Here is a 13218-nt window from a genome sequence, read left to right on the forward strand (position 1 = left end):
CCCACCGGGTTAACTTGAGAATTTTAATTTTTCTACTTTTTGAAATTTTTGGATCATTAGATAATTTGCATCTTCAACATGTTTTAGGCATGCATATCAACCATATTTAAAAATCATGTAAACTCAAAAATTTTCATTTTGTTCTAAGATATTTGCCTTTTCTTTTTGTTTACGAGAAAAATGGGAGAGTGAAAACAAAAGTTTGGATTTGAAAAAAATTTGAACATCCAAAAATGGAAATGCACAAACGCTAAGAGAGATAATTCCAAAAAGTATCTGTGATTTTTAACGATTGTAAACTCTTTTAGTTTTTTATATATTGGGTTTTGCAATCATCGGAAGAGGGAGGTGAGGCATTTTTAACTGAGTGTTCACTCCCAAATCAAAAATCATTTGTAACAAAAATTATAGCCGTTACACTTCATTAATCGAAAAAAACATTTATGATGGTCTATGATTGTAAGGCCCGCTTTTTGTAAAATAGTCAAAAAGTGAGTTGTTTGGTTCTTGTAAATATCCCACCGCTCATAAACTTGAGAAGTTAATTTTTTCAACTCAAAATTTTTGGATCATTAGGTGTTTTGCATCTTCAACATACTTCAGGCATGCATATCCCCCACATTTAGAACATGTTAGGATCAATTAGCAATCTCTTTCTCACAAAATTCCACCAAGCTATTAGGGATTGCACCAGTGGAATTTCCCAATCATGGATAACAAAACTTTGGTGTTCATTTTTAGTGCTTGAAATAATTTTCCTCACTTACATTTATTATTGTTTTCAATTTTTTGCATACATAAACTCTAAAATTTTCATTTTGTTGTGATCTATTTGCCTTATTTTTTTGTTTACGAGAAAAAATTGGAGAGTGAAAACTCAAGTTTGGATTTGAAAAAAAATTTAACATCGAAAATGGAAATGCACAAATGCTGAGAGAGATAATTCCAAAAAGTATCTGTGATTTTTAAGGATTGTAAACTCTTTTATTTTTTTATATATTGGGTTTTGCAATCATCGAAAGAGGGGGGTGAGGCATTTTTAACTATGTTTTGACTTCCAATCCATAAGTCATTTCTGAAAAATATTTTAGCCGTTACCCATCATTAATCGATCAAAACATTTACTATGATCTATGATTGTTACGTCCGCTTTTTGTAAAATTGGCAAAAACTGAGTTGGTTGATTCTGGTAAATATCCCACCGCATGTTCACTTGAGAATTTAACTTTTTCTTCTCCATGAAATTTTGGATCATTAGGTCATTTGTGTCTTCAACATGTTTTACGCTAGCATATCCACCACATATAAAACATATTAGGATCAATTAAAAATCTCTTTATTAACAAATTCCACCAAACTATTAGGGGTTGTACTAGTGGAATTTCCCAAACACAGATAACAAAACTTTGTTGTTCATTTTTTGTGCGTGAAATAATTTTCTTCACTTATATTTATTATAGTTTTGAATTTTTTGCATACATAAACTCTTAAATTTTCATTTTGTTGTCATCTATTTGCCTTATCTTTTTGTTTACAAGAAAAATGGGAGAGGGAAAACTCAAGTTTGGATTTGAAAAAAAATTGAACATCCAAAATGGAAATGCGCAAATGCTGAAAGGGATAATTCAAAAAAGTATCAGTGATTTTTAAGGATTGTAAACTCTTTTAGTTTTTTCTTTATTGGGTTTTGCAAGCATCGAAAGAGGGGGGCGAGACATTTTTAACAGATTGTTGACTCCCAAACCATAAGTCATTTCTAACAAAAGTTATAGCCGTCACACATCATTACTCGATCAAAACATTTATGATGATCGATGATTGTTTGGTCTGGATTTTTTAAAATAAGCAAAAAGTGTGTTGTTTGGCTCTGGTAAATATCCCACCGGACGTTAACTAGAGAATTTTAATTTTTCTACTTCTTGAAATTTTTGGATCATTAGATAATTTGCATCTTCAACATGTTTCAGGCATGCATATCAACCATATTTAAAAATCACGTAAACTCTAAAATTTTCATTTTGTTCTGACATATTTGCCATTTCTTTTTGTTTACAGGAAAAATGGGAGAGTGAAAACACAAGTTTGGATTTGAAAAAAATTTGTACATCCAAAATGGAAATGCACAAATGCTAAGAGAGATAATTCAAAAAAGTATTTGTAATTTTTAAGGATTATAAACTCTTTTAGTTTTTTATATATTGGGTTTTGCAATCATAGGAAGAAGGGAGCGCGACATTTTTAACTCAGTGTTGACTCCCAAACCATATGTCATTTCCAACAAAAATTATAGCCATTACACATCATTAATCGATCAAAACATTTACGGTGATGTATGATTGTTAGGTCCACTTTAAGTAAAATAGGCAAAAAAATGGGTTGTTTGGCACTGGTAAATATCCCATCACACGCTAACTTGAGAATTTAATTTTTTCTACTCCTCGAAGTTTTTGGATCATTAGGTCATTTACATCTTCAACCCATTTCTGGCATGCATATCCACGACATTTAAAACATGTTAGGATCAATTAGAAATGTCTTTCTGACAAAATTCCACCAAGCTATTAGGGGTTGTACTTGTGGAATTTCCCAAACATAGATAACAAAACATTGGTGTTCATTTTTTGTGCGTGAAATAATTTTTCTTCTCTTACATTTATTACAGTTTTCCATTTTTTGCATACATAAACTCTAAAATTTTCATTTTTTTGTGATCTATTTGATTTAACTTTTTGTTAACGAGAAAAATGGGAGAGTGAAAACTCAAGTTAGGATATGAAAAAATATTGAAGAGCCAAAAAATAAATGCACAAATGCAGAGAGAGATGATTCCAACAAGTATCTGTGATTTTTAAGGATTGTAAACTCTTTTAGTTTTTTATATATTGGGTTTTGCAATTGTCGAAAGAGAGAGGTGAGGCATTTTTAACTGAGTGTTGACTTCCAAATCATAAGTCATTTCTAACAAAAATTATAGCCATTACACATCATTAATCGATAAAAACATTTACGATGGTCTATGATTGTTAGGCCCGCTTTTTGTAAAATAGGCAAAAAGTGGGTTGTTTGGCTATGGTAAATATCCCACTGAACATAAACTTGAGAATTTAATTTTTTCTACTCGAAATTTTTTGATCATTAGGTGATTTGCATCTTCAACATGTTTCAAGTATGCATATCCACCATATTTAGATCCTGATAGGATCAATTAGCAATCTCTTTCATACAAAATTCCACCAAGATATTAGGGTTTGTACCAATGGAATTTCCCAAACATGGATAACAAAACTTTGGTGTTCTTTTTTAGTGCATGAAATAATTTTCTTCAGTTATATTTATTATAGTTTTCAATTTTTTGCATACATAAACTCTAAAATTTTCATTTTTTTGTGATCTATTTGCCATATCTTTTTGTTTACGAGAAAAATTGGAGAGTGAAAACTCAAGTTTGGATTTGAAAATAATTGAACATCGAAAATGGATATGCACAAATGTTGAGAGACATAATTCCAAAAAGTATTTGTGATTTTTAAGAATTGTAAATGCTTTTAGTTTTTTATATCTTGGGCTTTGCAATCATCAAAAGAGGGGGGTGAGGCCTTTTTAACTATGATTTGACTCCCAAACCAAAAGTCATTTCTGAAAAATATTTTAGCCATTACTCATCATTAATCGATCAAAACATTTACGATGATCTATGAATTTTACGTCTGCTTTTTGTAAAATTGGCTAAAAGATAATTGGTTGACTCTGGTAAATATCCCACTGCACGTTAAGTTGAGAATTTAATTTTTTCTTCTCCTTGAAATTTTGGATCATTAGGTCATTTGCATCTTCAACATGTTCTAGGCTTGCATATCCACCATATATAAAACATGTTTGGAAAAATTAGAAATCTCTTTCTAACAAAATTCCACCAAACTATTAGGGGTTGTACCAATGGAATTTCCCAAACGTGGATATCAAAATTTGGAGTTCATTTTTAGTGCGTGAAATAATTTTCTTCACTTACGTTTATTATAGTTTTCAATTTTTTGCGTATTTAAACTCTAAAATTTTCTTTTTGTTGTGATCTATTTGCATTATCTTTTTGTTTACAAGAAAAATGGGAGAGTGAAACCCAAGTTTGGATTTGAAAAAAAATTGATCATCCAAAATGGAAATGCACAAATGCTGAGAGTGATAATTCAAAAAAATATCTGTGATTTTTAAAGAAATTAAACTCTTTTAGTTTTTTTATTTATTGCATTTTGCAATCATCATAAGAGGGGGGGGGGGGGGGTGTTGGCGAGGGATTTTTAACTGAGTGTTGACTCCCAAACCATAAGTCATTTCTAACAAAAATTATACCCATTACACATAAATAATCGATAAAAACATTTACGATGATCTATGATGGTTAGGTCTGCCTTTTTTAAAATAGGCAAAAAGTGGGTTGTTTGGCTCAAGTAAATATCCCACAACATGTTAACTTGAGAATTTAATTTTTTCTACTACTTGAAATTTTTGGATCATTAGGTCATTTGCATCTTCAACATGTTTGAGGCATGCATATTGATAGATGCCATATTTTGACATGAGAACTAGGTTAATTATAATAGAATAACCTTTATAATTGTGTTATAGGTAGTTACTTATCGGTTTTCAAATGAAATGAGCATTTATTGAATTTGGCATTAATCACTGTCGATATTGCATATTTCTCTCTCCTGAATTATATTTCATTATTTTTTTAGTCTTATTTCTTACTAAAATGCTTTTTATAAATTCAATTATGGAATTTCAGGAGAATTTTGGTGGAGAAGAAGATATTTACCAAAATGCCCTTAGTGAAATGGAGGTAATTTCTAGGGCAAATCGTTTTAAAATAAGAAAAATCATATTTAAAGGAGAGAAGCGTCGAACGAAGGGGGGGAGGCAGCGTGAAGAGAAAGAAAAACGGAGACCAAAACAGAGGTTTTTTGCCCGGAAACAGGGGAGGACCCGAGAGGAGTTCCCCACCGTCGTTCGCCGGGCCAATATCTTCCGCCGCGCCACCGTCGTCCACCACCGTCCACTGCTGTCCAGCAACCGAGAACAAACCCGAGGAGAGCTCGAGAGAGTCTCTGTCGAGGTGCGTTCGATAGTCGTCGCTCGCCAGGCCGAGAAGTGATCCGAGAGGGCTTCTCCGGTGCCAACTCCGCTTTCCGACCATCCTCCGGCGTCTATCACATATTCCGACCAGTCCCGGAGCCATTCCAACTCCAACCGAGACTCGAGAGAGCTGGTTAGAGAACGTCAGCTCTGTTTCGCTCTTCGCCAGACGTTACCTCCGTCCATCGGCTTCTAACCGTCGTCGCCGGCGTCGTCTCTACCTCCAGCCACTCACTATTGCTACCCGACGCCACCAATTTCCGGAAATTGCAGCACCCGTGAGAACGAGTTGCTGCCCGAGCAAGAGGAAGAAGGGGAGTAATTCCTCATTATTGAATTTAATTTTTCATATAGTTTGAACTTAGGTTTTGAATGTTAGTTGAATCTGATTTGATAATTAAGGTTTATTTAAGATTTTTTTTATTGATATTTGATGAAATTATCTAATTAGGGTAAGATTATAATTGAGGTTGGATTTTGGTATTTTAATCCGATTTCTGTCTTTAAATCTAGGCGCCCGAGAGGGGCTAGACGCAAGGATTGAGAATCTAGATTTGTGGTTACGTGGCCCTCGAGAGAGGCACGAATCACGGTAAAATCCAAAGTTGATAATTTTAGCATCATCACAATAGGAAATTGATTCTCTGCATTCTATTGTAATCCGATCTTTGTCATTAACTCTTGGCGCCTGAGAGGGGCTAGATGCAAGGATTGAGAATCCAGATTCGTGGTTACGTGGCGCTCGAGAGAGGCACGAATCATGGTAAAATCCAGAGTTGACGTTTCCTGTTGTGCAAGTAGTTAATTAAATTATTGCTTGATAATTTAGGAAGTAGTTAATTAAATTATTGCTTGATAATTTAGGATATAATTAGTGTTTAGTTCAGATTAATTCATCATATTTGGTTAGGCTAGTTGACTGAAGAATACACAAAATTCAATCCTCCCTGTGGATATGACCCTCGCTTACTGCTAGATTACATGAACGATTCGTACGCTTGCGAGGTATAAAAGTCGATGTAACTAAAATTCTACATCAAGTTTTTGGCGCCGTTGCTGGGGAGGCACGTATTAAGCGTATTTCTTTGTTCTCCATAGTCTTAGGTTAGATTTTTTTATTTTATTTTATTTTTATTTTTATTTTTTGGAATTTTTTTTATTTCTTCTAGTTAGTTCATATTTTTAGTAGCGAGTTTGTTAGCTTAATTTGATAGTTCATTTTGTTTCTTTTTGTGTTTTTATGCACGGGCGTTGCTCCCTAGGTGGACCATTTGCTCCCTTTATTGAAGAGGTAGAACATATTTGTAGGAAAACACCCGAAGTCAAGTTAGGAGCTACCATGGCCAATCAGGGAGAACCATTACAGTTACCTACAGCAGGTGACCGCAGAGCCCTGAGGGATTATTCTATCCCATCCCACTTCACATCACCTTCTTGCATTATATTGCCACCCACTACTGCCGCCAGTTATGAGTTGAAACCGGGTGTGATCCAACTCCTCCCTACATTCTATGGGTTGGAGAAGAAGGACCCATATTACCACATCAAGGAATTCTTAGATATTTGTGCAACTTTTAAATTCCAGAATTTCTCAGATGACTCTATCCGGTTAAGACTTTTTCCATTTTCACTTAAGGATAAGGCCAAGTCTTGGCTTAATTCCTTAGAGGTGGGCAGCATTACTTCATGGGACACATTAGTCACGAAATTTTTGTCCAAGTACTTTCCCATTCAGAGAACTACAGCCCTCAGGAGAGAAATCTCCAACTTTATGTAGCAGGAGGGTGAACACTTTTATGAGGCATGGGAGAAATGGAAGGATTTGATCCGTAGGTGTCTGCATCATGGGTTTGAGAAATGGCATTTAGTGCAATACTTTTATCAAGGTCTTACACCTCAGGTTAGATCCATGGTAGATGCAACGAGTGGTGGGAGTTTGATGGGTAAGAGTGCTAGTGAGGCGTGGGACTTCTTTGAAACGTTGAGTGATCAATCTCAGCAATGGGGTTCATCATTTAATGTTGATAGGAGATCCCACGAAGCCAAAAGAGGGGGTCTTTACGAGGTTAGTGAAACACCCATGCTCATGGCCAAGATTGAAGGGTTGACTAGAAAAATTGATGCCCTTATGGTGTCCAAGAGTTCACCTTCTCCTAACCTATCTACTGTCTATGCCATATGCTCTGGTTCATCTCATCCCACACAAATGTGTCCATCTAGTTCATCCTACCCAGAGCTCATTAAGGACTTGAATGCAGTCCAGAATTTTCATAGACCGAACCGGAACGATCCTTTTTCAGAAACATATAATCCAATTTGGGCTAGGCACCCAAATTTCTCATGGTCCAAGGGCCCACAGGTTGGGGGTCCTCCAGGGTTTACTCAACCCCAAGCTTCGCGCCCACACTTCGTTCAACAACCATTGATTCCACAAAAAACCTTCACTTGAGGATACACTTCAATTATTCATGCAGAATACCCTTAGGAGTGGTCGTGAGTTGAACAATGAGGTAGGGCCCACTAAGTCTAAGGATGACAATGGGGACACATCATTGAGTGAAGAACCTCCAAGTTCTCCACCAACAGCCAAGCAGATCCCTAACCAAGTCCCATTAGCTCCTTATCCGCAGAGGTTATCGGGCCCACCTAGGAAAGGAGATAGCATGCATGAAACGTTGGAACTGTTTAGTAAGGTTCACATTAACATTCCACTTCTTGATGCTATTAGGCAAGTGCCTGCCTATGCACGATTTTTGAAAGACCTTTGTACACAGAAGAGAAAACAACATGTTAACAAAAAGGTCTTTCTTACTGAGAATGTAAGCTCAATTCTGAAGCATACCACTCCTCCTAAAGTTAAAGATCCTGGATGTCCCACAATTTCATGTGTCATTGGTGAACATACCATCCAAAGAGCTCTTCTTGACTTAGGGGCAAGTGTGAATTTGCTTCCTTTCTTTGTGTACCAGAAATTAGGTTTGGGGGAATTGAAGCCTACTTCCATCACACTTCAACTAGCTGACAGTTCTGTCAAGATACCACGAGGAATAGTTGAAGATGTTTTGATAAAAGTGGACAAATTTCTGTTCCCGGTTGATTTCATTGTTCTTGATATAGAACCAATAGTTGATGTGACCAACCAAATTCCTATCATCCTAGGACGTCCCTTCTTAGCCACATCTAATGCTATCATTCATTGTAAAAGTGGTGAGTTGGATTTGTCTTTTGGAAATTTTAAGGTCTCATTGAATGTATTTAATGTCGGGCACCACCCACTTGAGTCTGATGATCTGAGTCCTGCATTTAATATAGAAACTGTTATGCTTGATAACGAATCCACTCTTGAATCTTTTGAGTCTTGCATAACATCTTTAGACATGGACTATTTTGATGAGGAAACATATTTCCGAGAGGTTAATTCTTTACTCAATTTTGTACCTCTGTTAGAGGAAGCTTATGAGGTTATCACAACTGAACATCCACAGGATCTTCCTCTTGACTTGGACAAACCTCTTGAAACTTCCAAGCTAGACCTTAATCCACTCCCTCCCACATTGAAGTATGCGTTCTTGGGACCCATGAACTCATTACCAGTCATTATTTCCTCTTATTTGAGTACTGAGCAGGAGGAACAATTGACTGAAGTTTTACAAGCACATAGAGAGGCATTGGGGTGGACTCTTGATGCCTTAAAAGGGATTAGCCCATCCATATGCATGCATCGTATTCATTTGGAGGAGGGGACTAAAGCCTCACGTGAGATGCAACGTAGGTTAAATCCCCATATGCTGGAGGTTGTGAGAGAAGAAGTCATCAGGTTGCTTGTGACAGGAATCATTTACCCTATTTCCGATAGCACCTGGGTGAGTCCAATTCAAGTTGTCCCTAAGAAAGGGGGGATAATGATAATGAAAAATGAGAGTGGTGAATTGATTCCCACAAGAACTACCACCAAGTGGCGTGTCTGCATTGACTATAGAAAACTTAATTCCGCCACTAGGAAGGATCACTTCCCACTACCTTTCATTGATCAGGTACTAGAGCGATTGGCCGGCCACAATTTTTATTGCTTCTTAGATGGATACTCCGGCTACAATCAAATTCCCATTGCTCCAGAAGACCAGGAAAAGACCACATTCACGTGTCCGTTTGGCACCTATGCTTACAGACGCATGCCTTTTGGTTTATGCAATGCGCCAGCCACTTTCCAACGATGCATGATGAGTATCTTTTCTGACATGATTGGTGAATTTTTAGAGGTCTTTATGGATGACTTTTCTGTGTTTGGCTCTAGTTTTGATACATGTCTGCACAATCTTTCACTCGTATTGTCCCATTGCATTAAGTCCAATTTAGTCTTGAATTGGGAAAAATGCCACTTCATGGTGAAAGAAGGAATTGTTTTAGGACATGTAGTGTCTGAGCGGGGTGTAGAAGTGGACAAAGCCAAGGTTGACCTAATTGCCAATCTGCCACCACCTACTTCTGTGAAGGGGGTGCGTTCTTTCCTTGGCCATGCTGGGTTCTATAGGCGTTTCATTAAAGACTTTAGCAAAATTTCTCGTCCTTTGACGAATTTACTTGCTCAAGATGTTGCTTTCGCCTTTGATGATGCCTGTATTCATGCTTTTGAAACACTGAAGAAATGTTTGTCCACTGCATCCATTGTCCAACCCCCTATTTGGTCTTTGCCTTTTGAGTTGATGTGTGATGCCTCTGACTATGCATTGGGGGCTATTTTGGGGCAAAAGACAGATAAAATGCCCTATGTCATTCAATATGCTAGCCGAACTCTTCATGATGCTCAATTGAATTACACTACCACCGAGAAGGAGTTGCTAGCTGTTGTGTTTGCCTTGAAAAAATTCAGATCATATCTGTTAGGGTTAAAGGTTATAGTGTTCACTGATCATTCTGCTTTGAAGTACTTGTTATCCATCAAGGACACTAAACCTCGCTTGATTAGATGGATCTTGAAATTGCAAGAATTTGACCTTGAGATTCGAGATAAGAAGGGTTGTGAGAATGTTGTTGCTGATCATCTATCTAGGATCTGTGTAGTACCTCAGGAAGGATTCCTTCCTTTAAATGATTCCTTCCCTGATGAACAACTTCTCCAAGTATCCCAGTTGCCTTGGTTTACTGACATAGTCAACTATCTTGTAACTCATAAGATTCCTGATTATTGGAGTAAACAAGATAGGTTGAAATTCTTTTCCCAAGTCAAACATTTATTTTGGGATGACCCTTATTTGTTCAAGGTGTGTTCTGACCAAGTCATTAGGCGTTGTGTACATGAGCAAGACTTTGCCAACATTCTTGAATTTTGTCATTCCCACGCATGTGGTGGACATTTTGGTGCTAGAAAGACAACGGCTAAAGTCTTGCAATGTGGTTTCTATTGGCCTTCATTATTTAGAGATGCCCATGAGTTTTGTCAGGTGTGTGATAAATGCCAACGAACTGGTTGTTTGTCTAGGAAGAACATGATGCCTCTTAACCCCATTCTTATTGTTGAATTGTTTGATGTGTGGGGTATTGACTTCATGGGTCCTTTTCCTGTCTCGTTTGGCTATCAATACATCCTTGTTGCTGTTGAATATGTCTCCAAATGGATTGAAGCTATATCATGTAAGACAAACGATCACAAAGTGGTGGTAAAGTTTTTAAAAGAAAATATCTTTAATCGATTTGGTACCCCGAGAGCGATCATCAGTGATGGGGGATCTCATTTTTGTAACAGAGCATTTGAGACCTTATTGAAGAAATATTCCATCACTCATCGGGTGTCCACTCCGTACCACCCTCAAACTTGTGGTCAAGTGGAAATCTCTAATAGGGAGATCAAACGGATTTTGGAGAAGTTAGTTCGCTTTGATAGGAAAGATTGGTCCACTCGATTGGACGATGCTTTATGGGCCTATCGAACCTCTTATAAGACTCCTATTGGGATGTCTCCATTTCGCCTAGTGTTTGGCAAAGCATGTCATCTACCTGTTGAGCTTGAGCATAGAGCTTATTGGGCCATTAAGGCTTTAAATTTTGATTTAACTCAAGCGGGTGAGGAGAGAAAGTTGCAATTGAATGAGTTGGAGGAGATACGTCATGATGCTTATGAGAATGCCAAACTGTATAAGGAGCGAACAAAGCTTTTACATGATAAATCTATTTTTCGCAAGTCTTTTACTGTTGGGCAAAATGTTTTACTTTATAACTCATGATTGCATTTGTTTCCAGGGAAGCTAAGATCCAGGTGGTCCGGTCCATTTGAAGTTACACAGGTGTTTCCTCATGGCGCTATTGAGATCCGCAATCACGGAGATGGGTCGAGTTTCAAAGTTAATGGTTAGAGGCTGAAACCGTATCTTGAGAATATCCACACACCGGAGGAAGTGATGGTGATTTTCTTGGAGGAACCTATCATTTCATCTTGAATGCGTCAGAGTCTTGCTTACGACTATAAACTTAGCACATTGTGGGCAATCCCCACGTTTCTATCCCTTTGTACATTACAGTTTTATTTTTATTTTATTTTTTTTGGTTTATTCATACTCTCTTGCCGGCTGAGAGCATAAATGGTTCCGGTAGTCGATGACCAGACTTTTGGTCCCTAGTTTGAGAGGTCTGTACTCAAACAACCGTTCTGGGATTGACCAGTTCGATCTTGAAGTATTGAATGAAAACCTTATGGTGAGTAACTTAAGGACTTGTGTTCAGCGCGTGATTCCTGCTGCCTTCAGTGGCCAGTCACACGGAGATTTCTTCAAAGTGTGATGTGGGATAGCGGTTTCATCTACGGATGATTACCTACGGGTACGGCTGATACGAGTAAACCTTCTTCGAGGGAGACTATGTATCATTTCTGGGGGTCTTTATTATTATTATTTTTTTGTAGTCGTTATAGTGTTTTAACTTTTCCCCATTGAGGACAATGTCAGGTTTAGGTTTGGGGGGGGGGGGGGGGGGGGGACGACTCTTTTATGTTGTAGCAATAATTTTCGTTCGATTTTTGTTCGTGGTTTTCAAATTACTCCTCTTAGTATGTGGTTAACATTAGTAGAGTTAAAATAAGTTGCTCAAATGTTTTTCAAAAATTTTCGTAAATTTGTGTAGAATATGCCTATTAGAAATCTGATATCATTTGTTGTGATTCATGAGAATTCAGTGGGATAACTTACTATTGCATTAGACTTGGAACTTAGTTGCAAAAGAGAACATGTAAATCTAGTGCTGATCTATGTTAGTCTGAATAGTCTTGTATGCCTGTTTGAACTCAATCTTTTTTATACCTCAGTGAAATTCCTTGTTGTAATGTATGAATGCAAATGGAAATGCTCTTGCTTGCAAAAGACAGATAACTTCAGAAACAGCCTGGGTAAACCCAAGGACATGCACCGGAACAGTCGGTTACTTAAAAATAAGTGCATGTGCAGTGAAGACGAATAAAAAATGGTGGTAATACCAAAAGTATTCAGTGAAACAAAAAAAATTACGCTGGTAATAGCAAAAGTGCGCTGGTAATAGAGTAAAATGGTTTTAAATCTGGAAGCAATGAGTTTCCTTAACTTTGATGATGAATTGTAATTTGAAAGAAGTTGCAAGTCAAGACTGAAATTGGTATATTTCTTCTGTGAGATTGTTAGACAACAGGCTTACTCTACTATTTTCTCTTAATTGTGATGTGACCAGGATTTTATTGTTATTTGTTGCCTCTTTGTTCTGTTGAAGTAATAGCTTATGGGTCACATTGGTTCAAGTGGAGTAACAATGAGTGTATTTGGATTGATAATAGGCTATATTTTACACAGGTTTTCAAATTTCGCAAGATCTCATATGATTTTCAGATATTTTATGATACTAAGTGTTAGTCATATGCTAATGAGGAGTAAATGTTCTTCAGTTTTTCTTTTTATATTATTGATTTAGATGAATTTTGTGGGTAAATTCCATGCAAACCCTCACGAAACATAACTCGTCCACTACTGCAGAGTAGGGGTTTAACGACTTGTTGCATGCACTAAATGCAATCGTGCTCCCTACGAAAGTGGCATTTTGTTTTCCTAGGCTTAATTTTGGTTCGATTGTTGT

The 13218-nt window shown here is 37.0% G+C and overlaps 1 non-coding gene across 1 annotated transcript; it reads right to left on the minus strand.

Moving 5' to 3' along the window:
• Nucleotides 1–6874: 6874 nt before the first annotated feature.
• On the minus strand, nt 6875–6981 carry LOC137935619 (small nucleolar RNA R71). The gene has a single exon (XR_011109318.1). It is a non-coding gene; the product is annotated as a small nucleolar RNA R71 (small nucleolar RNA).
• Between the last annotated feature and the right edge of the window lie 6237 nt (nt 6982–13218).

Source organism: Aristolochia californica, unplaced genomic scaffold (assembly GCF_029961685.1).
Source record: "Aristolochia californica isolate CCGP_79_NKW_82.1479 unplaced genomic scaffold, dmAriCali1.0.hap1 SCAF_6, whole genome shotgun sequence".
In the NCBI taxonomy this organism is placed as follows: domain Eukaryota; kingdom Viridiplantae; phylum Streptophyta; class Magnoliopsida; order Piperales; family Aristolochiaceae; genus Aristolochia; species Aristolochia californica.